At 44.3% G+C, this 24,729-nt stretch overlaps 1 protein-coding gene across 8 annotated transcripts in view; it reads left to right on the top strand.

Moving 5' to 3' along the window:
* Positions 1–24,729, top strand: part of PRKG1 (protein kinase cGMP-dependent 1) — a 1,123,517-nt gene that overhangs the window by 394,896 nt on the left and 703,892 nt on the right. The window contains exon 1 of one of the 8 annotated variants that reach the window (XM_061635369.1): positions 22,526–22,573. The exons of the other annotated variants lie outside the window; for them this stretch is intronic. The gene's annotated coding sequence lies outside the window, so the exon portion shown is untranslated. Of the gene's footprint in view, positions 1–22,525; positions 22,574–24,729 lie in introns of those variants that run through there. 8 annotated transcript variants of the gene reach the window in all.

Raw genomic sequence — 24,729 nt, 5'->3', positions numbered from 1 at the left:
AATATTATGTAATAACAGTGTGCAAGCAATAAGCCCCCCAATAAATCAGGTGTTTGGGGCAAAAAATATGGGATAGGGGAATGGGGCATGCCATACTATCTCCTCGGCTGTCACATCTAGATTTCTTGCGCAGATTGGCGCTACACTGTGGCACCTCCTTCCAGGGTTGGTTCTAAAGGGCGGCCAGGTTGGGCACTGGCCCAAGGGCCCCGGAGCTACAGGAGCCCTGAGGGGCCCTCCGCCACCCCCCTGCAATCTGCACCCCCACCCCCCACTTACCTGTCAGACGGCTTTTTAGTATTGCCCTTAATGAAGATGGCGGCCGCAGCTTCCCTAAGGTACTGAAGCCGCTGCCGCCATCTTAGTTGATGGCAGAGATGTGTGCGAGTAGCACGTATGTGTGCCATCAACAAAGATGGTGGTGGAGGCTTCATTCCCCTTAGGGAAGCCACAGCCGCCATCTTCATTAAGGGCAATGCTAAAACACCTTCATTAAGGGCAATGCTAATGCCCAGACAGGTAAGGGGGGCTGCAGGAGGGTGGGGGGGCGGGGAAAGCTGATGCCCAAGGGCCCCCGCATGCCTGGAGCCGGCCCTGCCTACTTCCATACATACCTGGAGTGTTAGAAAAAGACAAAAGCTTTATCTCATTCAGGCAGTTTTTCATCATCATCATGCTGGAATGTAAGGGACTTCATTTGCTGAGTTTCCCATTTGGTTGCAATAGTAAGACTCAGCTTAACTGCATTTGGAAAGACCATATTAGTTTTAGAAGGAAACTTAAGCGTGGAAATTCCTGATCCTAACCTGTGGTGTTGGCAGCAGCACCCCACCCACCCACTCTTAGGCATATTCATTTGCATTTCACCTTACCATGCACAACACAGATATATACAACATCATTAAAAGCTGGAACACCATCACGCAGACACACACACACTTTCTTCTTCACCCTTGAATGTATTTATTCTCACTTTTCCTCTTCTTCCCCTACTCCTGACTTTGGGCTGGAACAAAACCAGACATCTCCCCCCTTTTTTTGCTGCTGGGTTGAGAATGAGATCCTTGTAAACAAACAAACAAACTGGAGGAAGTGTTGGAGAGAGGGAGGGGCTCTTTAGCCCAAAATTCTCCCCCATCTCCTCCACTTTGCCTCTTCTCCCATCATCCTGATTGTGTCCACCTTCCTCCTCTGCAAACTCCATCACTTGCTTGCTTGCTCTCCATTGTTGTCTCCATACTCTTCAGTTCTTTTCCTGTGCATCTTCTCCTACAACAACAGATGCCCCAAGAGCCAATCAGCATGAAAGGGGAGTGTGTTAGCCACTGAGAATAATCTTTTCAGTAGCTGACTCACCTCTCTTTTCATTCTAATTGGATCCAGTCAGCAGGAAACAACAAGGAATCAAGTTAGAGAACTCTTCTCAGTGGCTAACATTCTCCTCTTTCATGGTGATTGGCTCATAAGATGCTGAAGATATAGGGACCCTGCTGGGACCTAGTTCCCCCCCTCCAAAAGTAAGGGGTTTAACAGCCCTTGAGATCCTGGACAACTACACCTCTGTTGGTGCTTGCAGTGTGTATACATGGGTGTGCACCTTAACTATATACCTGGTGAGCTATATTTGGTTTGTTGGGTCACTAGATGTGCTGCTATGCTCATTTTCTTGCTGAATGTGGGCTTGAGGATGGTTTTGGTCAGCAAAAGAGCAAAGGAACTGGTATTTCTTACTTCATTGGGACACGTAGTGGAAGCTGCCACATCACCCAAGTGTCTTGATTCGGGGAATGGTGGGACATGTTGCATTGATGGAAAGCATGGCCCTGTCCTTCTGATTTGATTGGATATACAACCAGTTTGGTGAAAGTATGGTGCAGAGTAGAAGATAGCAGTGAGCTCTGGCCAAAAAGACCTGGATTCAAATCCTCACTCTCCCATGAGCCTTGAAGCAGGTAGGAGACTAGATGTCTTTGGGAAAGTCTTGCACCCTAGTCTAGATAATATTGCATGTGTCCCAAACCAGCCGGCTGCTTGCTTCCCTTCAGTAATACAAGCTTCCAGTCCAACTAGCCAAGGGATAGTGTCTGCTTGCTATTTTCTGGTAGCAAGGCAGCAGGAGGGCAACCTTCACCCTTTACCAATCTGGGGGTAGTTTGGGATATAGGTAAAGGTAAGGATCAGCATTGGTAGAGCTCCTTTCCTACCCTGCAAAACATGCCAGCATCATAGGTAACTAGGAACCAAATACATCAGCGAATGATTTTGTGGGCAGCAGCAGTCAGAAGGGACCATTCCAGGACTGTACAAACAAGGTTTTCCATGAAATGATCCTGAGAATCATGTAATGCCTGCAGAGAGCAGGGTGAATTGTTTCCCTTCACCCTTCTGCTCTCAAGCAGGGAATTACTGTTAAAGCAGTGTAACCAGGAATAGCTAAAGAGATATAGGGCTTTAGGTAGAAGAGAAAATCACTTGAATATGTGGATTAATAACTTGAGTTCCTGGCCAAAAACACTGGGGCTGGCCAGCTTCTCTATGAAAAGCAAAACTGTATATTTCTAAGTAAGTCTATGTAATGCTGTTGTCAAGGCTGAAATGGTGAGCATCATTAACTCAGTTGATGTTTTTCTGATTATCTTAAAAAAAGAACTATTTTTTTCTACCAGTATTAGGGGGAAAGTTCTACTTTTCTTCTTTGCTTTGGTTCATTAGCAACAGATTAATAGGAATTTGATTATCTTGAGAGTTAAAAATTGAAGAAAAGCATTTTTTTGAGGACAAGAATGGATTTTCACATATTATCCAGTGGTGGTTCATCTCCATCATCAAACTAATAAATGCTTTCCTTTTTTTGTGTGAAAACATCAACCCAATGTGCCTGCACAATGTGTACTGTATGAAATAAGAACATAAGAGGAGCCTGTTGGATCAGGCCTATGGCTCATCTAGTCCAGCATCCTGTTCTCACAGTAGCCAACCAGATGCCTTGGGGAAGCCCGCAAGCAGGTCCTGAGCACAAGAGCACACTCCCCACCTGTGTTTTCCAGCAACTGGTATTCAGAAGCACACTGCCTCCAACCATGGAGGCAGGGCATAGAGATCATGGCTAGTAGCAATTGATAGCTTTCTCCTTCATGATCATGTATGGAGCATTATTTTCAAAGCAGTGACTAAAAAAGCCAATCGATCTTTTGCTTTTCAGAAATGCACTGGCTTACATTTAATACTGTTCTCAGGTTATTCTTTTTGAAGTTCAGTTTTTTTTCTCCATCCTTCATGGAATTGCGGTTAAGGGACTGCAATTATTTTAAGTAGGTGGTGGAAATCTCACTCTGAGTCCAGCCAAACATTGGTTAGAGTGCATAATATGCCACCATGTGGCACAAAGGACAGCAAAGAAAGCATACTTTGTATCCTCTGTTGTATCCTTGAGTATTCATCTAGCGTTGTCCATAAGTTGTTGCCCATGGAGGGCACACCGCTGAATCCCTCAGAGGCCCACTGTGACATATTTGCACAATGCTTTGAGGTTAACATTGCTCATCTTTAGAGTAATCTTGACATCATGGTTATGGCAGTCCCTAGTGAAGTGTCCAGTGTTACATTTTGCCCTGTATTGTGGGATCAGTTCCAGTTGATCAGTGTTCCCTCTTGTGGAAACAAACATTGAGAGGCCATTCAAGAGGCAATTAATAGGCTACTCATACATAATCCCCTATCCACGATTATCAGGAAGCATTAAGTGAGGTAAAACTGCAAACACCAAAGCCCTGTCCAGGTGTAATGCCCAGAGAGGATGTCTCCTCATGGATAAGAGGCATTGGCCTGTGCACAGTAGCCCTGCCCAATCTGTTCCAGATCTTCCCATGCTGAGTAGGGAAGATTTGAAGGGGACTTTTACCAGCATTCTCTTGAACATCAGTAGAAGCCTCCATGCAATCAGGAGTCCTGATAAAGCAAAGCTTGCAACTGTGCAAAGGCGTTTACTTCTGTTCCAGGAAATGTGGGAAGAAGCCCCCTTCAGACCTTCTCTGCTCAACATGGGAAAGGCTGCAACTGAATGGGTGGAGGGAGGGATGTTGGGGATGCGGCCAGTGTTTGCAGCGGTGGGCCTCCAACATAGACTGATATTTCCTATTTAGGCATAACATCTGAAATGTTTAATGAAAGCACAGAAATCCTTAAAAGCTTCTGTATTGCTATATCTGACCACTCTTGATAGGCTGGTGTGGTATTTGCATTTTATTCCAAAAAGATCACCACATATCAGACCTGAAAAAGAAGGGAGGGCAACACTGAATATACTGAAATGCAACAGGTTGACTGTGTGTACATAAAATTATATACGTATATACCCACTTGTGTGTCCAGCTGAAAACCTCCATTGGCTGGAATGGACTGAGGCCAATATGGGGGCAAGCAAGACATGTCAGCTAGTGGTGTGGGAAGGAATGTGGGGGGTTGGAATGGGCTCTGGATGACCAAAGGGCAATGCCCCACCTGCTCTTAGTGATGAGCCTCCACTGATTATATTACACAAAGATTGCCACAACTCAGGCCTGACAAACCAGAATGTAACAGGCTGACAGCAATGCCATCTGAATGTTCCATAAAGTGAGTGAACAAAGGATGACAATTCCAGAAAAAATGGGTAGTGTGGAAGCAGCCACAATCTACATAACATTCCCAACCATGAGAACTCTGGAAAGCTGCATTTCCTCCAGCAACAATGATTGCTACCAGAGTAATAGGGTAAATGAAGTAGCACTGCAACCAAAGCTTCTGCCTTTGAATGCACGCATTCTAACCCTCATTGAATGGGACAATAAAATAGTGTAAATAACACAATATGGCTGTCAGGGTAAGCTCTAGATTTGAAGGACAAAGTGCCCTCTGGTAGGCTTCCTCCATCGATGGGTAGGAAGGGTTTCCTGGTGGTGGTGGTGGCGGCAGCAGCAGTTCTCTGAGGTGTGCTCCAAGTAGCAATGGGAAGCTGGGTCTAGCTCTCATGTTAATTTCCTACAGCACCCCTGACATTGGATCACTCTGGGGCACTGTGAGAAATTAAAATAGTGGCCAACTAGCTAGGGCTCCCTATCTGCACCATGGCCCTGATCTATGGGTCCTATGGAGGGCCAATCCATCCTGTCCCGAAGAGGGGAACACTTGCCCTGGATCCATCCTTGAAGTATTCTGGGGACAAGGCTAAGTTTTTTTAAATTAAAAATATGGTCACTACGTCTCTTTCTCCCCCTCCCACCCCAACTGAGCAGGCGGGTGCAAATAGCACATGCAGGATGGAATCGTTCTGCTTGTAGGGAAGCCACTTGCAAAATGGATTTGGCATGTGGGGCTTGGAGAGGCCTGGCAGGAAGGAGAGAGGTGCCTACCTTCTACTGTTAAGAGGTGCCTCCTTTTCGTGGTGTCTTTCTTCTGGCATACTCCTGTCTCTTCTTTCTGCCCTACGCTCTGCCCCCTGGTAGCCTAGGATCACTCTGGGCAACTGTACTTGACTTGTAGAGATCTGGGGCTATCTTGATTTGGCTAGGGCCTCGGCTGAATCCAGAGCACAGCCCTACAACTAGCTCTGCTAAGGGCATGAGGCTGGCAAACAAATTAGAGGAGGACCCAAGGAGGCATGAACTGTGGACCCTCTAGGAATGCAGGGGTCCTGGCCGCTGCCCCAGTACACCAACTAGCCCTGGTGATGGTGCCACCTGACCTTGATTCCACTTGTTATGACCATTCAGCATAGTTGTGGAAGAGCTTACGTGTGTTCACACTTCATCACAATTGTAGAATGTTCTCTTTTTGATGGAAGGGGCTTTGAATCATAAGTACAGAACCTGCACATATATAGACTCTTTCACAAGTTACGCTAAATGCATGAAGGAGATGGCAACAAGGACAGCAGTCACTACTGTCCATCTCCTCCTCTGCATGTGTTCACCATAACTTCTGGCCCACTGGAGTGGAGTCAAGAAAACAGCTCACATTGCTCTTAGTAATCATCTATGCTTGCATTAGGAAGGCCTGCGTCACACTTTGAGTTTTTGCTTTAGTGTGTTTCTTGCTTGTGAGCAGGTAGGAGGCCTAAACGCAGGAAAGCATGTAATTAGCTAACAGGATTAGGGTGTGGGGAGAGAAAAAGAATTTAATATTATATACGTTTAGTTGCTCAGTTTCAGGATGTGTAATTCAAGCCCATAATAATCATGCTAGCAGTTGAGTTCAGAGTATGTACAGTCATCACAGTCATGTTGGTATTTTCTTACTGCTTGTGTTTTCAGAAGAAACTAGGACACTTGTTTACTAGAGACATGCTGCTGTGTTAAGGTTTAAACTTTCTTTTGTGGTGCTAAATCTTAGCATTTCCTTCCATTTTCAATATGGCATGATTATCTTGTCTAAATAATACTCTATCACTTTTACGCTTCTTTCTCAATGCTTTTGGAGTGCTCTAGAGCTCTGTGTGAGATTTGCAACAAATCCTTCCAGCAGAAGAAACCCATGACTTGTGAAAGGCATGTAACACAAATCAGGGAATGCTTTTACAAAACAAAATGGTCAGCAAACATTAAGTTTTAAATAAATGGTTTAAAAACATGCATGATCAAATAATAAATATTGATTAAATGAAAAAAGGGGGATCTGTACATAATTGAGGTCATTCTAGCACACTGTGATTGCTCCTGATGTCAACCAGCTAAATTGTCAAGAAGCAACTATATTTGTTTAGTGAAGTATAGTGTAAGTTAAATGCAAAAGAGGCAACACCTTCTTAAGGCTGTATCTTCTCACACTCAATTCTTTTTTCACATTCTTTCACATGTTGTTTAGACATCAGTGGGAAATCCTCAGCAGCCACTGTTTATTTCTCTAAGATTAAAGACAACTGAGTCAGATGTTTATTTTCCCTGCTTAATTTACATGATGGGAAAATGTTTCACAAGCACAAACCATTCAGGCTATTGGATTTAGATTGAAGCTGATATGCAGCACAGTCCCAAGCAGGAATTAACTTGTATAAGAAGAGTAAAAATGATGAAAGTATGCCGTGATAGCGATACTGGAGCTTAAAATCCAGCCACTCCATATCTGACAAAAGGCCTGCCTTCACAATAAACCTAAGGTAGACTTATCTTGATTTAGTTAACTTATATTAAAGCAGCCTACCTCATTTAGATGTTAACTGGGAACTCTGGTTTCATGCAAGTCAGGAATAAAGTGTTCAAGCAGGCAAACAAGGGGAGGAGTGGAGGAGTGATGGTGTGTGTCTAGGGCTTGTTCTTGCTTCACAAACCATTGTGTATTAAACTGGGCAACAGTGCCTTCACTAGGCCAGTGTGACTTCAAGAATATCTAGTCAATGGATGTAGCCAAGGAATAGGTCAGTGGGCAGAAGTGGAGCAGGTTTTGCTTGCTGGGGGGCTGTGGTGGTTTGGGTGCATTTATGAGTGGGCATATTAGATCCCATCAGGGCTTGGGTCTAGTGAACTAGGGTTGGTTCAATAGAACAAAAAAATAACTCTCCCGGTTCAAAATATTTCATTTATCCAGCAAAATACCTGATGCCAGACCCAAGAACAAATATGAATGTGTAGGTAAAATAGCAGATGGTTGACAACCTTAAATAAACCCCACCTAAACTAACCTCACCACCTCCTTCAGATATACATGCCTTAAATTAACTTGGAAAGTGGGTAAATAACAAAATCTTATTATTTTCTGTGTATTGGCTTTGAAGTTGAGGTGTTTGATACCAAAGCTGCATGCCTAACAGCTGTTGCTTTGAGAAAACTATCTTCTTTGGCAATATGCAAACTATTTGTCATAGTACAAGAAATCATAAGAACATAAGCATTACCTTGGTGGATCATGGGAAACATGGAACAACCCTGTCTTTAATTATATAGAGTGAGCACCAAAACAATCTATTGCTAAGATTATTGTTGGTATTCTTCTACTGAATCTAGCTGCAAGTCACTGGGGCACAACAGCCAGATGAACTACAACCTGGCCCCAAGCACACCTACTTCTGGAAATCTAAGTACAGGGCCAGTGCAAGACATTGTACCCCTGAGATGGGGACTGCATTGTCCCCACCTTCCCCGTCCCTCTTTCTCCTCCTTTCCCCTGCTGCTTCCTCCTCCTCTCAATTGCTTCTTCCACCACTCACTGCCAAGAAAGTGGTGGTGACACAGGCCCTCCACGCCACACTCTGAGGGGTCCTTCCTCAGAGTGAGGCACTGTGCGTGAGGCTGGCTGTGGAGTGCCTGCATTGCTTCCACTTCGCTGCAACAGTGTCAGATCGCTATTTAAAGTTATCAGAAAACTTTAGAGAGAGATCTTTAATTTTTAAAAGTAGTAATTTGATGCCATTGCAGCAAAGCAGTGGTGACACAGGTAGTCCATAGGTGTCCTCACCCACAATGCCTCATTTTGAGAAAGGACTCCTCAGAGTGAGGCATGGAATGCCTGGTTGCTGCCACTTAGTCAGCAGCAACAGTGGGAGAGGTGGGAGGGGACAGGAGCAGCCAAGAGCAGCATTGGCACAGTGGCGGCCAGCCAGCCAGTTGTGCTTTGTAGGTCACCCTTCAGGCAGCAGAGGGAGCCACTTGGCTCACAATCCGCTGCCTCTCCTGATCTGGCAGCTAAGCCATGTGGCTCAACATGACGCGTGATAGGGCCACCTCTGTCTAAATGCATATCTAAGTACCATTTGCTGGGATTAACACCAGTCTTTGATCTGATGCAGCAGGGCTCTTCTTATGTTCTTATGATTCTTTCCCTTTTTTCCCACATGTATTTATTTAGAGCTGTAATTTTGCATCCAGATGCCAGTTATTGTATATATCCTAGCTTGTTCCATAATCAGCTCATTGTTCTATAACACATAATCAATATATAGCTTTTTTAAAGGAAACCAGATTTGAATATCTATTTTTGTTTTGTATTATAGTCAGTAGGCTGGTTCCGATGAGGCTGTAAGTGAGTTAACAGAGGGTGGGGGAGCAGGGTCATACTAACCAGTCTTTGAAGAGGCTTTTCCTCCTTCTGGGTCTGCTGGGTTTCTAGGAGCTGTTTGGATGTAACATTTGCCTAGGCCTATTTGTATATAGACATATAGCGCTATATGCAGTTAACCAACATTAAATATGGAAACAACTACACAGTTTGGGTCTCCATGCAGTTATGGTGCTTTATAATATCAGTTCATGTGTGTTTTACAAATACAGAACTTGAGTAGTGAGAGAGCAGGCAGACACCCAGACAGCGCTGGAACTAATTCTGAAGCAGCATCAGTTTCTCAGAAACAAGAGCATGACCCTGAATCTCCTCCAGGCTGCTGTTTGCCATTTATCTCTAAAATTTAGTCTTTTTCTTTATCCAGATTCAACCTGCCAAAACAGGTGGCATGCGTGATACAAATTCCAGTGACTTGGAATAGCCACAAGGCATATCAAAAGGTATTAATCAGGACAACAAGCAAGGGCCAGCTATACAAAAAGCTGGATAGACCTGGCCGCTTTACATAACTAAAGACCATGCATACCCCAATATTTCGTAGGCTTATGGGGTGAGATTCAGAGGTTTGGCCTCACATAAGTTCAAACAAACTGCTGACAATCTGAGTTTGCACTGCTTCCAAATGTTATTGTAGTGCTTATGAAGTCAAAATTGTTAGAACTTGATTCTTTATTCGATAAGATGCTCTTGTGATCCAGCCGTACAAATCCCATCTTTTCAAATAACTCTTTGGGATTAAGCTGCATGGCTCCTATTGACACTAATGAGAGTCATATGGCTAAATCCACACCTTTGAAAACACAAAGATTGCTAAATCTTTTTTTATCAGGAAGAAAGATTGTTTCTATGTGTTTTTTAAAAACATTAATCCATAGGAAGAGGCCCATAGCTAGGATGTTGCCACAGAGGAGGCAGATTGTATCATTGAGGGGTAAGAGTGAGGAATGGGGGCGAGGAGGCAATTGCCATTTGATAATATACTTTGCAGATTTAATCAGAAGCATTAACACCATTTTTCTCAGGCAAATAAGAACAATATGCACTCAGTAACTGTTCCTTATAGACACATGGTAACTGTACAGTTTCATAAACATAAGGAATATACATGGAAGAAAATAAGAACTGTGAAGTGTAGCACAGTAAACATTTATGTGAAATCCTGCAAGCATGGGTTGACAATGTTTCCTGATGCTCTCTCCTGCCCCTAGGCCTGCTTAGGAAATATCTTCTTATATTCTATTTAAAAAGCTCATATTAGATATTAGATTTTTTTTAATATTAGTCCAATTTGGACTACTTCCTTAACATTCAGCACTAAATTTACACAACTAACACCACAATCTTATGCATGTGAACAGAAACAATAGCACCACTTATTTTAACGGGCCTTACTCCCAGGTTAAGTGCGTATATATCTAGGACTGCATCTTCAGTCTCTGGTCCTTTTATTGTGGAGATATATAGAATGGCATGGAGGCAGTATTCTGCTCAGTAGCTTCTAATAAATAATATCAAACTTTTAGGTTACCTGTATTTATGTTCTGTAATGATAACCTATAATGATTCCCAGGGCAGGCTCCAGGAATGCCAGGGCCCTTGGGCATCAGCTTGCCCTGGGCCCCGGCATGTGTGCGTGCATGTGTGCATGCATGCACACGGGCCCCCCACGCTCACCCACCTACCTACCAGTCTGCTGTCTTTTACCATTGCCCTTAACAAAGATGGCGGCTGCGGTTTCCCTAAGGGGATGATGCCTCTGCCACCATCTTTGTTGATGGCACGCGTGTGTGCGATGCACACACATCTCTGCCATCAACTAAGATGGCGGCAGGGGCTTCAGTACCTTAGGCTGCCATCTTTGTTAAGGGCAACGGTAAAAGACAGCAGACAGGTAAGTGGGGGGATGTGGGGGGATGCGGATCACAGAAGGGGACCGGAGGGGCGGCTGAGGGGCTCCCTGTAGCTCCAGGGGCTGTCAGGCCAGTGCCCCACCTGGCCGCCCTTTAGAACTGGCCCTGATGATTTCCCACCCTGTTAGACCTCCAGACTAGAACATTGTTATGGACCTGCTTTTTAGGCCTACAGACTAACCCAAAAGGCATCTATTCTGTAGGCCAGTATTTCTCAGATAGTAGGCTGGGGGCTATCAATGGGCCCCAGGCCACTTTCACGTGGGCCATGGTGCCACAGTTTGCCCATTGCCTCGCGACTTGCCTTCTTGCCCCCTAACTGTGCCATAGCCTTTGGTTTGGACCAATGCTGGCACCAGCAACTCCCCTGAGACACAGAGTTCAGTAGATAAGAGGGGTAAGGAAGGTCTCCCTCTTCTGAAGGAAAATGAGCAGAGGAGGTGTTGGAGAAATTAGAAAATGATTAAAGGCTTATATTTTTAAAATATAATAATAATAAACTAGGAATAGAAAGGAAGGGGAAAAGGGAGAAAAGCTGTTTTAGGAGGAAGAAGTGAATGTAAAAAGGAAGAGGGGTGAAAGAAACTGGCAGTTTGTGGGGGGAAAGGTACAAGTTCAACAATCCTGTCAAAGCCCTGATCTTTCTATTGAATTGCAAGATGAAATGGGTGGTTAACACGGTCGTTCTCTAGTGTCCTCTCTGGCATTGTGGAACTTGAGTGGCCATTTGGTATTCTGGGGAACTTCGGGCTATGAAGCAAGCTGGCCAAAGGCTAGAGCACAAGTGGTGCAACTCTTGCTCTGAAGCCGACCGAACAATGGTTAGCGCACACAATCGTTGCAGTGTGGGCAGTGGAGAAGGCTCACTTTGCAGCTTGCATGGCATCCTCTAGTAGCTGGCCAGCGGAGTTATTCCCTGGAGGTTCCTGGAGGCCAGTCATTGGCCTTGGGATGGTGCTTCCCTCTGGTACAGCAGGCAGGGTGCACTTCAGATGACCTCACCCTACGGGGAGGGGCCATCCCTCTCTCTCCAGACTGGTCCTGCCTGCTGCAGTGATCGGTCCGGTCCTGCTGAGTTCCTTTAGAGCTCAATAGTCTTCTTTTTACAAACCTCTCCTTTCTCTCTCTTTGCCTTCCCCTCCCTACCCGTCCTGCCCAACCATCCTTAGCCTAGAAAGGGGGTACTGGCATGATGACGTGTGGACGGAGCTTGCAGCAGGTGGCGTCTCTTCCCCAGCAGAGGCATGACTGTCCTAGGACAAACGGCTGCTGCCATGCCACCAAGCCTTCTCATGCCATTGTGCAGAACATGGAGGAGCGCTGTTCTGCAGCTGTGGATGATTGAGCAGTTTTCCCCCCAACCCCCACCATAGGATCGGGTGTGGCCACAGTACATGGGAGTGCCATGGCAGAGGAAGTTCTGGGCTGCCTCTTGGAGGAACCAGAGTCCTCAGCCCCTAGGGTTGGAGGAACCAGAGTCCTCAAAGAGGGGCATGGCCAAGTTTTGGCACCAAACGTGCACTGTCCGCAAATGAGTACTGATCTGATGCCTTTCCCAGGGGAACAGGAGTCTCCTAAATTTCTTCAACAGATTAAAGGCATAGTGGTCAGGGAGGTACAGGGAGTGGCAAAAGCGAAAGAAAAAGAAAAGTGGGAAGAGCAAGCTTTCCCAGAAAAGTGCACAGGTGAAGAGGAGGCGAACTAGGTCTCCTTCTCCAGCTTCCTCCTCTTCTTCTCCCTCATTTTCTTCCTCTTCCAATTCTTCTTTCTCTCCCAGTCATCCCTGGAGCCCAAGAGGGACCACAGTAAAGTCCAGAAGCTCTCTGCTAAGGGCAAATCAACAGCCAAAGGGAAAAGTTTACTGGGTAGGAAAAGGAGGCATAGTAAGGCAGTGGCAAATGCTCTGGAGTTACTGTCTGATTCGGGGGCCCTCTACTTCAAAAGGCTCCAGGTCAGTGTTTCCGGATGGTCAACCACAAACGGCCACCCTTCTTTTTCCAGATTCCTTTCATGACCTGTGGAGACAAGTATGGGTGACCCCCACAAAGCACAAACCGGCACATAGGCTTGTCAACAAGCACTACTCCTTCCCAGTCAAAGTTATGGAACAATTGAAGACTCCAGAAGTGGACCCACCCATAGCCACCTTACCATCATCATCATCAGTCATCCCGTCAGAGGGAGAGGGGGGTCCTAGAGACACTTGTAACAAGTGTGTAGAAGTGGAATTGCAAAGGGATTTTGAGGCTGAGACAGCCGCCTTCTAGGCTTTGGCAGTTATGTCAGTGATGGCATGGGCCTACAAGCTTTGGGCAGAAAAGCTCGCTTCCAGGAAGGATGTTCCCAAATACATCAAGGATGGACTGAAGAAAATTTCTCTAGCGTCGGCTTTCCAAGCTTACAGTTCAACGCTAGAGTGATGGTGGCTAGTTCAGTGGGACGTCACAACATCTGGCTGAGCAGCTGGGATGTATATCTGAGATCCCAGAGTTGCCTGGCAAGCTACTCCTTTGGTGGTTCCAAGCTGTTTGGGGATCCCCTTAATAAGGTGCTGGTGGAAACAAGAGACAAACAGAAAGCTTTCCTGAGGCAAAGAAATATTACCACAAGTATAGGCAACTTCAATCCTTTTTGGCTTCCAGACCATGCAACAAACAATGCTTAGCTGGAGGCTATAAGTTGTGCTGGGAGAAGTCAGACAGATCATCAGGAGCATCTTCCTCATGCACTCAGCATATATCCACCTACTCATCAGGAAGTAAATTTCAGAAAGGAGCAAAGAAGGATCAGTCAGCATGACACCAGGTCCCCAGCCTCACAGGGAGCCATTGGGGGCAGGCTTCTCCAGTTCGCACACATTTGGGCTAGGACCACAACAGACAAGTGGGTCCTCAAAACCGTTTCCTATGGCTACTCCTTGGAGTTTCCTAGATAGCCAAGAGAGAAATTTGTGGCCACACCAAGGTCCAAGAAACCAGACAAACACCAGAATTTTGACATAGCCATCAGTCATCTCCTGGCGATCTGAACAATCAAACCATTCCGAGTCAGAAATGGGGGAAGGGAGTGTATTCCATTTCCTTTCTACTATTAAAGAAAAATGAGAATACCAGAGCCATACTCAATCTCAAATGGCTCAACAGGAGGGTGGCCTATAAATGTTTCCAGATGGAAATGCTCAAATCCATCGCAGAGGCCATCGCTCAGAACAACTGGATAGCCTATCGTCACATCCCCATCTGCAGGGAACACAGAAGATGCCTGCACTTCTGATAGTTTCAGCGCCATTTTCAGTACAGGGCTCTTCCCTTCAGACTCACCTCCTCCACCAGGGTTTTCACCAAGGTCCTGGTCGCACTGGTGGCACGTCTGAGGACTCTGGGGGTGAGGGTGCACTGGTATCTAGAGAATCTACTTATCAGGGCCCCATCAAAGGTTCAGTGCAAGAAGGACATGGAAACCACACTGGTGTGCCTTCAGAGGCATGGGTTTGTAGTAAACATGGGCACAAGTGTGCTGGACCCAGGTGATTACACATCTCGGGGTGCTGATAGGTTCAAGGGGCTTGCAGATCTGGCTTACCAATGAGAGGGCCTCCAAGATTCAGGCCCTAACAGAGAAGTTGATCACCTTGGGTTTGATTGGCCAAACTGCAGGGCATGCTGGTGTCCTGTCAGGACCTAGTAAGCTGGTCCCGGTTCCACTCTTGCCCATTGTTTCAAAGGCTAATGCCACTACAATCTCAGATTTCCGAGGTAAAACACATGTTGCTCCTGGTTTCACTGGTCCTACAGCAGCAATTGAGGTGTGGCTGGAAGCTCATCGGCTGATACAGGGGGTGAGCCTACAAACTCCAGTCCACAAAGTGATTACAATGGATGCCAGTATGCTAGGCTGAGGAGCACACTTGGAGACATATGTGCCTCAGGGAATGTGGTCTGCCAGCAACACCAGGCAGAGTCTCTTTGGGCAGTGACACTGGCACTGTTGGCCTTTGCACCACACATCAAGGGATGCCATGTCCTCGTGAGGACTGACAACATTTCTGCCAAAGCATATATCAACTATCAGGGAGGTACAAGGTCCTTGATGAGAAAGGCTCAGTGCCTCTTCAACTGGGCAGAGTTGCATATGTTGTCCCTGAGGGCAGAATATGTGGCAGAACCTCAGAATGTGATGGTGGATTGGCTCAGCCGGACCACAATGTCTGAGTTGGAGTGGCAGCTACATCCGGAAGTCTTCCTCCAGGTGACCAAGCAGTTTGGTTTTCCAATCATCGACCTCTTCACAAACCCACACAATGGCCAGGTTGACTGTTTTTTTCCTTGGTACCAGTCTCAAGGGACACAGGGGGTGGATGCATTAGTCGTGGGCCTGCTCTATGCTTTCCCTTCCTTCAGTCTCCTATTACAAACTATCAGGAGGATCAGGCTACAGAGGGCAGAGGTTATTCTGCTAGACCCTTATTGGCTAAATATGCTGTGGTTCCCGGAACTCATGCATCTGACCTCAAGGAACCCATGGATTCTGCCTCCCAGGGAGGACTTACTGAGATAGGGCCTGGTGGTTCATCTCAGGCCAGAGCCCTTTCAACTGACAGCGTGGCTGTTGAGCAGCTCTGGTTAATGGAGTTAGGTTGTTCTGGGGCAGTATTGGACACCTTGCTATCTTCCAGAAAGGCTTCTACTAATCGGGCATACTGCTCTACGTGGTGTCTGCAATCTGGTTTGGACAAAGGCCTTAGCACTAATACAATTAAGTGGCAAGCAGCAGCCATTGGCAGTGTCTTGGTGTGCAGAGGAGATTTCTCTGTTTCTACACACCCACTTTTTAGATGGTTTATCAGTGGGCTGGGTCTGAGGAAACCTAGGGTGGTTCATTGTTTTCCCTCTTGGAATCTCAACTGGGTCCTGGCAGCACGTATGGGTCCTCCATTTGAGCCATTAGCCACATGTGAGCTGAAGATGGTGTTCCTAGTGGCAATTACATCCGCTCGTTAGGTGTCAGAGCTTGGTGTCCTTTCTTCTGATGCCAAATCATGTATTTTTCACTCAGATAGAGTGCTTCTTAGAACAGATCCTTCTTTTATTTCCCAAAGCAACTCCCACAGACATATCAGCCTTCAGTGCATGCTGAATTGCACCCAAACACTTCCAGCAAGTACTACTCCATGAATTGTTGTGTGAGCCCTCGCATAAAACTTTTGCAACAAAGTATCTTGAGCCACAATCACAGTGTGCAAAGAGACTGCAGAGTTTTATGTCTGTACATGAGGTGCATGCCACCCCCCACTGCAAAGCAAGCCCTAGTGGCCAGAGCTCAGATAGTTCCCCATTGCAGATGCAAGTCTTAATGGCCAGGGACATGCAGTTTGCAAAACAAACTTTCTGCTTTTGGAAGGGGCACCTTTGAATCCAAGCCAAAGTATGTTAAAGTTTGCTATTTTAAAAAGATATTATAAAAATCATCATTATTATTTGTGAAAGCATCTAAAATATACTAGGCATTGAGCATAAATCTAAACAAAAATATGAGAGAAAAGGAAAGGGAACTCGGATGGAGAAGGAAGTTGAGAGCTATACTGAAATGCAGCAAAGCAACATATTGTGACAGTTGCTTCATTGTTAAAGTTCTGTGTTATGCTCCATGCTACTGCACTGCTAAGTAAGCACAGTCATTATGGAAAGCAATCCAAATCTTTGTGTTAAAAAAATACATTCATTATATTGTCAAGGTTGCTTTAAAACCTTTTTTTTTTTGCCACTTTTGCTATTCCTTCTGCAAGCAGGGTTATTTTAAATAGCTTCTAGGCTTTGATCTAGGCAGGACTACGCTGTAATATCGTAAAAGGTAGAGGGAAGATGAATTTGTAATAGAACTTGTGTTTCAAGGAGATATTTATTTATTTATTTATTTATTTATTAAATTTATTAGTCGCCCATCTGGCTGGTTAGCCAGCCACTCTGGGCGACGTACAACATAAAAACATACAAATTACATATGTCATGTGCACCATCTCCTCTGTCACTTTTTTCTTTGCCCTCATATTTTTTTGGTTTTTCTTCTTTGTGAGAGCAAAGCAAACATACCTATGCCCCACACTTGAACTTAAGTGTTAAAGAAAACAAATGCAAAACTTTAGTAATTCTGTTTTTGCCCCTGAACAAAATGAGGATGTGGATAAAGGTCACTGGATTTAAAATTCTGGGGCATATCTATTTTCTGGGTCAGATTCAACTGAGTCAGGTATTAAGCACCAGGAGCAAGAAGAATCACTTAAGGATAAAAAGTCAATAATGAAAATATATAACGTTTCAAGGGTTTCAAGGTTTAAGTTTATTGCTCACAGCCCAAAGACCACCGCAAATACATATAAAAATTCATCCAAACAATACAAATTCCGCCAAGTATATATAAAGTTAAAATTAGCTAAAACACAGATAAGTCATAAAGAAGAATACATACAAAATATAAACAATTTTAAACAGATAAAAGATGAGGCTATTTTTAAATGTTTGCTCTTATTTTTGCCGCAGCAACAGCAAACTTAGTGACTTGACACGTAGTAAAAGTATCATTTCCCGCTAATAAGAAACAAACTTGCTCAAGTAAGGGCCTATCCTTTATATAGTTGCTGATAGGGGATAAAAATTTAATCCATGGCTCATTATAAATGGGACAACTCAGTATATAATGGGAAATATCCTCCACTTCCCCTGAATTGCACAAGCAGCAACGGAGATGTAACGGAATGCATCTATATTTCCCATCTAGGAGCGCCGAAGGCATTGTCTGAAAACGCAGGGCGGTAAACGCAGTTCTTAGCCACAGCAGTTCTAGGGAAGAGAGGTAAGGCTCCAATAGAGAGTTAGTTTTATACATAGGAAACCAATATGAGAAAGAGGATTGGGAAGCAGCCACCAAGTCCCACCTTTTAGCGTGGGTAAATATTCTGTCTCTCAGTCGAGCCTTTGCACTAGCTGAGACATGAATTGGAGCTGATTCAATGCTAATCCCATAGAACGCTAAAATCCCTTTGGTCCTACTCAGCCAGTTATTTTCCCCTGAATTTCGAAGTTGTTCAAGAAAACATTTCTTTGGTAACCTAGAGTCATCCATAGCCACTAATCTTAACCAGTAAGAAGCAAGGGCCGCATGGGCCAATGCTTCTAAGGGCTGTAATCCAGTTTCCAGTCTCATAAAGACCGTCGGGGTCCCCTTTGGTAGGGCCAGGATCCTTCGCATAAAGGCGTTTTGAAGTTTCTCTAAAGATGGTATCTTCACGTAGCCCCAAATCTCAGCACCATAAAGTAACATAGGGATGAATTTCTTTTGGAAAACCTCAATCACGGGGGGAACTAACCTTCCGCCTTTAAATTGAAAAAAGCGAAAAAGTAGTTACATGGAGTAAAGAGTCTTTAAGTTTGTTGCTGAAACATGGGGATTCCAGGAGAGGGGAGTGGTGAGGATAAGACCCAGATAACGGAATTGGCGTTGCTGTTGAATGGTCCTTCCGTTTAATTTCCAGGCATGTTGCTTGATCTTCTTACCAAAAACCACTACAACCGTTTTGGAGTAGTTGATGGAAAGCTGTTCCTTCTGACAGAAGGAACCAAGGGTGCGCAGTAATCTCCTCATGCTGACTAGGGTAGTAGAAATCAACGCTAAATCGTCAGCATAGAGAAGTACTGACAGCCTTACATCTAAGATCGAGGGCGGAAAAAAATCTGGTCCAGCCAGAACATCAACAATGCTATTTACATATAAATTAAAAAGCAATGGCGCCAAAAGACACCCCTGCCGTACACCTCTCCTTATAGGTACTGAATCGGAAAGGAACCCATGTGCACCAACTCTAACTCTAAGGGACGTGTTATGGTGGAATAACTGACGCAAGCAAAGGAGACGGCGATCGATATTTGTAGAGGCCAGTTTTTGCCAGAGTCTCGCCCTATCGATTAAATCGAATGCCGAAGAAAAGTCCACAAACATTACAAATAGCTCTCTTCTCTTACGGAGAGCATATTTCTGCACTAAATGAGCAAGAGTAAAACAATGGTCTAAAGTAGACTTGCCCTTCTCGAAACCTGCTTGCTCCTCTGCAATGCTGTTGTTTTCACGGGCCCAATGCTGTAATTTCCCTAGTAAATATCTAGCGTACAATTTTGCAGCGATATCAATAAGACTAATGGGTCTGTAGTTTTTGGGGTCAGCTTTGGTTCCCTTTTCATGAATCGGAATCACAATACTTTCCGTCCAGCCCTTAGGTATAGTGCCAAACTGATTTATAAAAGTAAATAGTTTAGCGAAAATAGGAGCCCACCAATCTGGGGCAGCTTTAAAAAGTTCAGCAGGGATCATATCCTGTCCCGGGGCTTTCTTAAGAGGTAATGTGTTAATCAACAAAGAGACTTCATGCGGACTCATAGGAGTCCATTCTTTACAAGCCCGCAAGGTCACTTCCACTGTCCTAAAAGGGGTTTCCAATAAAGGGGCCACTGCAAAAAGATCTCTGAAATGTTGACACCATTGAGAAGGAATAATTTGGTTGTCTATTGTAGAATAATCCCCTTTTAACCCTCGAGAAATCAGGGCCCAAAATTTAGTGGAGTTGCGATCAGCCAAAGAGTGGGTCAAATCCAACCATTGTTGGTGGGCAAAATTTGCTTTCTTTTTGTGCAACAGGTTTTTGTATGTCCTACGAAGAGAAATAAAACAACTAAAATTATCAGAGGAATCAACTTTTCTCAGGGATCTAATGGCACTAGCTAACAACCTTTTAGGTTGTGCACATTGACCATCAAACCAACTGTGCTGCCTCTTGGCGAGGGGTCTAGAAAAAGATACCAGAGGTCTCAAGACCTCAATGAGGTCCTCATATAAAGCAAGAGGAACATCAGTGCTTAAGAACTGATCTGTCCAAGAGAGTAATGCTGGGGAGAAAAGAAAGGCTATCAAACCATCTTGGAGCCTCCTATCCCAGCATAACCTCCTGGGCCCAACTAGAGTGAGGTTTCCCGTATGGATGCCACTGGGAGTTTTCAAAGGGGTAGGGAGAGAAAGAAAAGTACATATGGGCATGTGGTCACTTTCAGATCTAGAGAGAACTGTGAAGTTCACAAAGGAACTACATAATGCTGGTGACAGGAACGTAAAGTCAATAACACTCAGCCCCCTAGGGCCAAAAAAAGTATATGAATCAGCACCCATGTTTTTAGAAAAACCATTACAAATAAAAAACCGAAATTTAACAAGAAGAGCAAAAAGTGAACGTCCCGACGATGATATTACTGAATCACAGGAGAACCTTGGAGGGCAAAAAGACAGATCCTCTGAATATAAGCCTAATTTCTCCCCAATAGCCAAATTATTTGCCCCCAATCAAGCATTGAAATCCCCGGTCATAAGTATATAGGGGTCATTCTCTATCTGAAAAATTTTGCTAAGGATCGAGTCTAAATCTGACCAGAATGCCACAGCTTTTTGCTTGTTGTTTACGGGGGGGGGATAGATGTTTATGAAGAATAGTTTAAAATTTGATGGCCATACTGTCTGAATAACCAAGATATTATTAATGGTTGAGGATGAAAGCTGCGTAATAGATAAATTTAAATCAGAAGAGATCATTGTGACTAAGCCACCTAGTGGTCTGCCACCCTTAGGTGAGGGAGTTGCTGGACAGAAAAATGACTCATAACCCGGGAGGGAAGGACCTACATCAGTTGCCCAGGTTTCCTGGAGACATAATACCTGTGATTGAACACAGAAATCCCGAAAGGAAGCATCTGGGAACTTATTTGCCCATCCCTCAACATTCCATGAAGTAACAGTAACTGGGTGCGAGGTCATTGGCAAACCAGAGCTAAGTTGTCAAGGGGAGACTTGATCTGTTGTTTCCTTCCGACTCAAAGAAAAATCGTAGATTTCCGCGGGCTGTATAAGGAAATCGTCTTCACAGGATGGCCTACTAACATTTGAAATCGGGAATGAGAAGAGGGGAATCATTGGCATCGGGCAAAATTTCAAAGGAGAGGCTAGTTCTGAAGTTTCCAACCGTCTTAAATCAGTACAGGAAGGATAAATGAGATTATCTAAGGGCTCACCCCTGGGTAGAGGTGAATTGCCTCGAATTGACTGATGGCTAGTTACGACATGGGAATCCTTAATAGGAGTCCTGATTCCAATAATTTGGTTGGAACACTCCTTATCAGAACTTATTCAATTTTCAAACGAGCAACCAAGCACCCTCTCAGAAATTGGACCTTGAAGTAAGGCCCCCGTGTCACATGTTAAGTTGGGGACCATCAGCGGAGGCGAGGGTGATACCGAAAGGGTCATCTTAGATATTAAACAGTCAGTAAGTAATTGTAATCTGGAGACAATCTCCTGTTGAGAAGAGAGGGAGAGAGATCCAAAACTTAGGAGAAGCTCCCTATCTTCATCTATAAAAAAAGGAGTTATAATCCAACAGAAGGTTATCACCATGACCATGCTGGGCCTTATCAATCTCTGGTGACTTAGACTGAGAAGTTGGAACAGGTTGAGATCGTTCTAATACGTTCCTTTGAGGAATGGAAATCACAGGTTGCGTAGAAAACAAAGGAGGACTCTGGACTGCAGGAGCTAGCACCGACGATGAAGAAAACGTCTTAAGTGGCATCTTGGCCGAAGAAGAAGAAGAAACAGCTCTCAGAGCCACGTGAGATGAAATTAGTGGAGATGGAGCTGAGTTGTTGTAAAAATGTCTTTGTAAGTAGATGCCCTTGGAGGCCAATAAGAATTTGTTAAAATGAAATATACGCACAACGTCCCGATCTTTTAAAGTAAGTAAAAGCCTTGAACACACATGCATATCCAGAAGATGTTCAACATTTCGAATATCTGATTCCTTTAACTGACGAAGGGGTACCGCCTGAAGCAAAGAGTGGATATGGTGCTTCCGATCGAGTAAAGAGCCTCTAATGTAAAAACCTGGACAGATCAGGAGGACAATTTTGTTTCTGCTGTATTTTAACTTCCAAGAATGGTTTTGCTTTTGTATAGTAACAATTGGAGTGGGTCCCCTAGGATGCGCCAATACTAGCTGGCACAATGTAGATGGAGGCTCCTTTGGATGGATAGAAACAGTGGGAGACTCCCCCGAGAGCAAATCCGTTTCTTGTTGTTTCGTTTGGTGATGGAGACAATCCTGTGGAAGGGTTTTTTTTCCTTGGGAACGTGTCTCTTTTACTAGCAAATCCAGAGTTTTGAAAAGTTTAGAGAAATTCATCTTCTGGCGCTTTGAGCATTTATAGTTCTTGATGTTTTTAGGTTTCTTTCCTCTAAACACAGACTTCCGCTTGCGGGAACATTTACAAGATCTCGGCAAGAAGGGGAGGGACTTAATGGAAGTGGAAGAGGGAGAAATATGTCCTTCCTTCATTGGCACCCACAGTTCTTTAAATCCCTCCATCAGCGTGGTAAGCAGGCTGTTAGCCTCTTTTATAAAAACCTTAATACACGAGATTTCCCGCAGTGTAGATGACAGGAGAGACTCTAGCTGACTGCAGTTGCGACTACATTCTTCACCTCGGCAGCAGGACAAAGAGGACTGAGCAGCCTCCCTTCACGAGGAGTCAGCAAGCGGCAGCACTGTGAGTGAAGGTTCGTTTATAGTTAGAGTTTGAACCAAGCCTCTAGAGGGCTCTCTGGGCTTAGGGAGGGCTTCTCGCAGTTCCTGGGCTAAAGACCTTTGGTCATGTTGATCCAGTTCCCAGTCTAAGTTGCCTCTCAGATCTACAGACCAGTCCAAAGCCTCCTGCTCAGCCGGGAGGTAACTGTCTTCCCCAGTAGGATCATGCTCTTCCAGGTGAATTAAAGGGGACACAGCTTTTCTTTGATTCCTCCCCCCTCCATCCTTCCGAGAAAAAAAGGAGGTGATTTTAGGTTGGATAGAAGGAAGAGGATGGTTGTTTATATCTTTAGGTGGAGAAAGCCCTAGCTCCTTATACTTTTTCCTCGTAAGAACCATACTCAGCCGTTCATAGAGTTCATAAAGCTTATAAGCTGTTTGTAAAGAAAAACACTTACGAAATAGGGTCTTTTCGTCGTCTCTTCTGTTGAAAAACTTTTCTCAGGGAGCCACAATTAAACAGTCGAAGGAGCTCCCTTTCATAATAAATTTGGCATTATCAGGTGCAGAGAAAAGGGAGTAAGCCTTCCAAGGACAAACAAATCAAGAGCTCCACGAACTCCAAAAAAAGAGGGAGCAGCAAAGGGCAGTCTTAAAAAACTAAATAGCAGCAATAAATTTAGATTAGAGGCTTAAACCAGGAAAATAAAAAGGAAGGGTAAAATAAAATGCTAAGCTCCCTGACTAAACGTCCTTCGTCGGCGCCATCTTCCCTCCACATCAATATATAACGTAGAAATAAGGATAATCAGAATGTTGCAACATTCAAACTTTCCAGTTGCTAATGGCAAGGGCTCAGTTCTGAAGCCTTCTGGAAGAATTTAATACATGGGGGACAGGCAACGGTGCACTAGGAATGGATGAATCTGTCTGTTTCAGTTTCTCATTTTTTCAATCTTAAATTGAGTTCTCCATATTTCCACATCAGTTTGAATTTTTTTTAAGAAGTCTTCATGAACATTCATAATTTTGCTAATATACAGATTTCTATATGCAGTTTTGCCTAATAACTGCACTTTTGAAAACCAATGTTCTATAATATAATGCATTTTTGTATGCTACTTTCACTAATAAATACATTCTATATACATTATTTGGCTAAAGAACTGCATTGCAAAATTCAGAGAAGTGTGAATTTTGAAGGATGGCTGCTTTTTCGTTGTATATTGTTTTAGAAAGTCCAAATTGGGTAGATTTACCTTTAAATGTAAATTGAATTTCTCCCCTATCTGGTCACATAATCTGTTCCCAGAAATCTTCATTAAGAGCTAGTTGGCAGTGATCAATCCATATAATATGCTTCATAGCCTGACATACGCTTGAATACATAGAATAAAAAATGAATCACTTTTCCAGAGGTCATAAAGTACATCCTGTGCTTCAAAGCTTTTTAAACCTGAGACCTTCAATGCAAAGCAACCCAGTGTGTCAAAAGTGGCCCCTGTAGGGAACAAGATGGTCGATCTGGACCTTATAAGAACACAAGAAGAGCCTGCTGGATCAAGCTAGTGGACCATCTAGTCCAGCATCCTGTTCTCACAATGGTCAGCCAGATGCCTACAGGAAGCCCACAAGCAGGACCTGAGCACAAGAGCACTCTCCCCTCTTGTGGTTTCCAGCAACTGGTATTTAGAAGCATACAGCTCAAAGGACACTCTGCACATTGACACACAGTGATTTCAGTGGTAAAGATGTTTTGAAGAGTCACAGTATTCAGCTTCCTCAAAGAACCAACCCTCCAGGTGACCTAATGGCAAAGAGGCATCCCTGAAACTAAGACCATACCCAGCAATCCAGCTTAATGTTTAAATTCAGCTGTTATGTGATACTAGCATGTTAGTATGGCAATAGGCAGGGTTAGCAATACCTGACATGCTAACTCTACCTGCGAGAGCCCAACTTAAACATACAGCCAATTGCAGGGCCACCGTATGGGTATGCAGTTCTGTAACCCAGGATCACACTGAAATTGGGCCCCCAATCTCAACCCTGAAATGCTTAATGTAAATTGGCTATTGCCCCTAAGGTACTGAGTTACAGTAGAGGACTAAAGGTGCTGCTCCACCCCCATTCTTACTAGAGACTTCCTCTGCTCAATCTGTATAGGAATATATATAG

The sequence above is a fragment of the Rhineura floridana genome, chromosome 7 (assembly GCF_030035675.1).
Source record: "Rhineura floridana isolate rRhiFlo1 chromosome 7, rRhiFlo1.hap2, whole genome shotgun sequence".
NCBI classification, from domain to species: Eukaryota; Metazoa; Chordata; class Lepidosauria; order Squamata; family Rhineuridae; genus Rhineura; species Rhineura floridana.
This window is presented reverse-complemented; position numbering and strand designations above follow the sequence as displayed.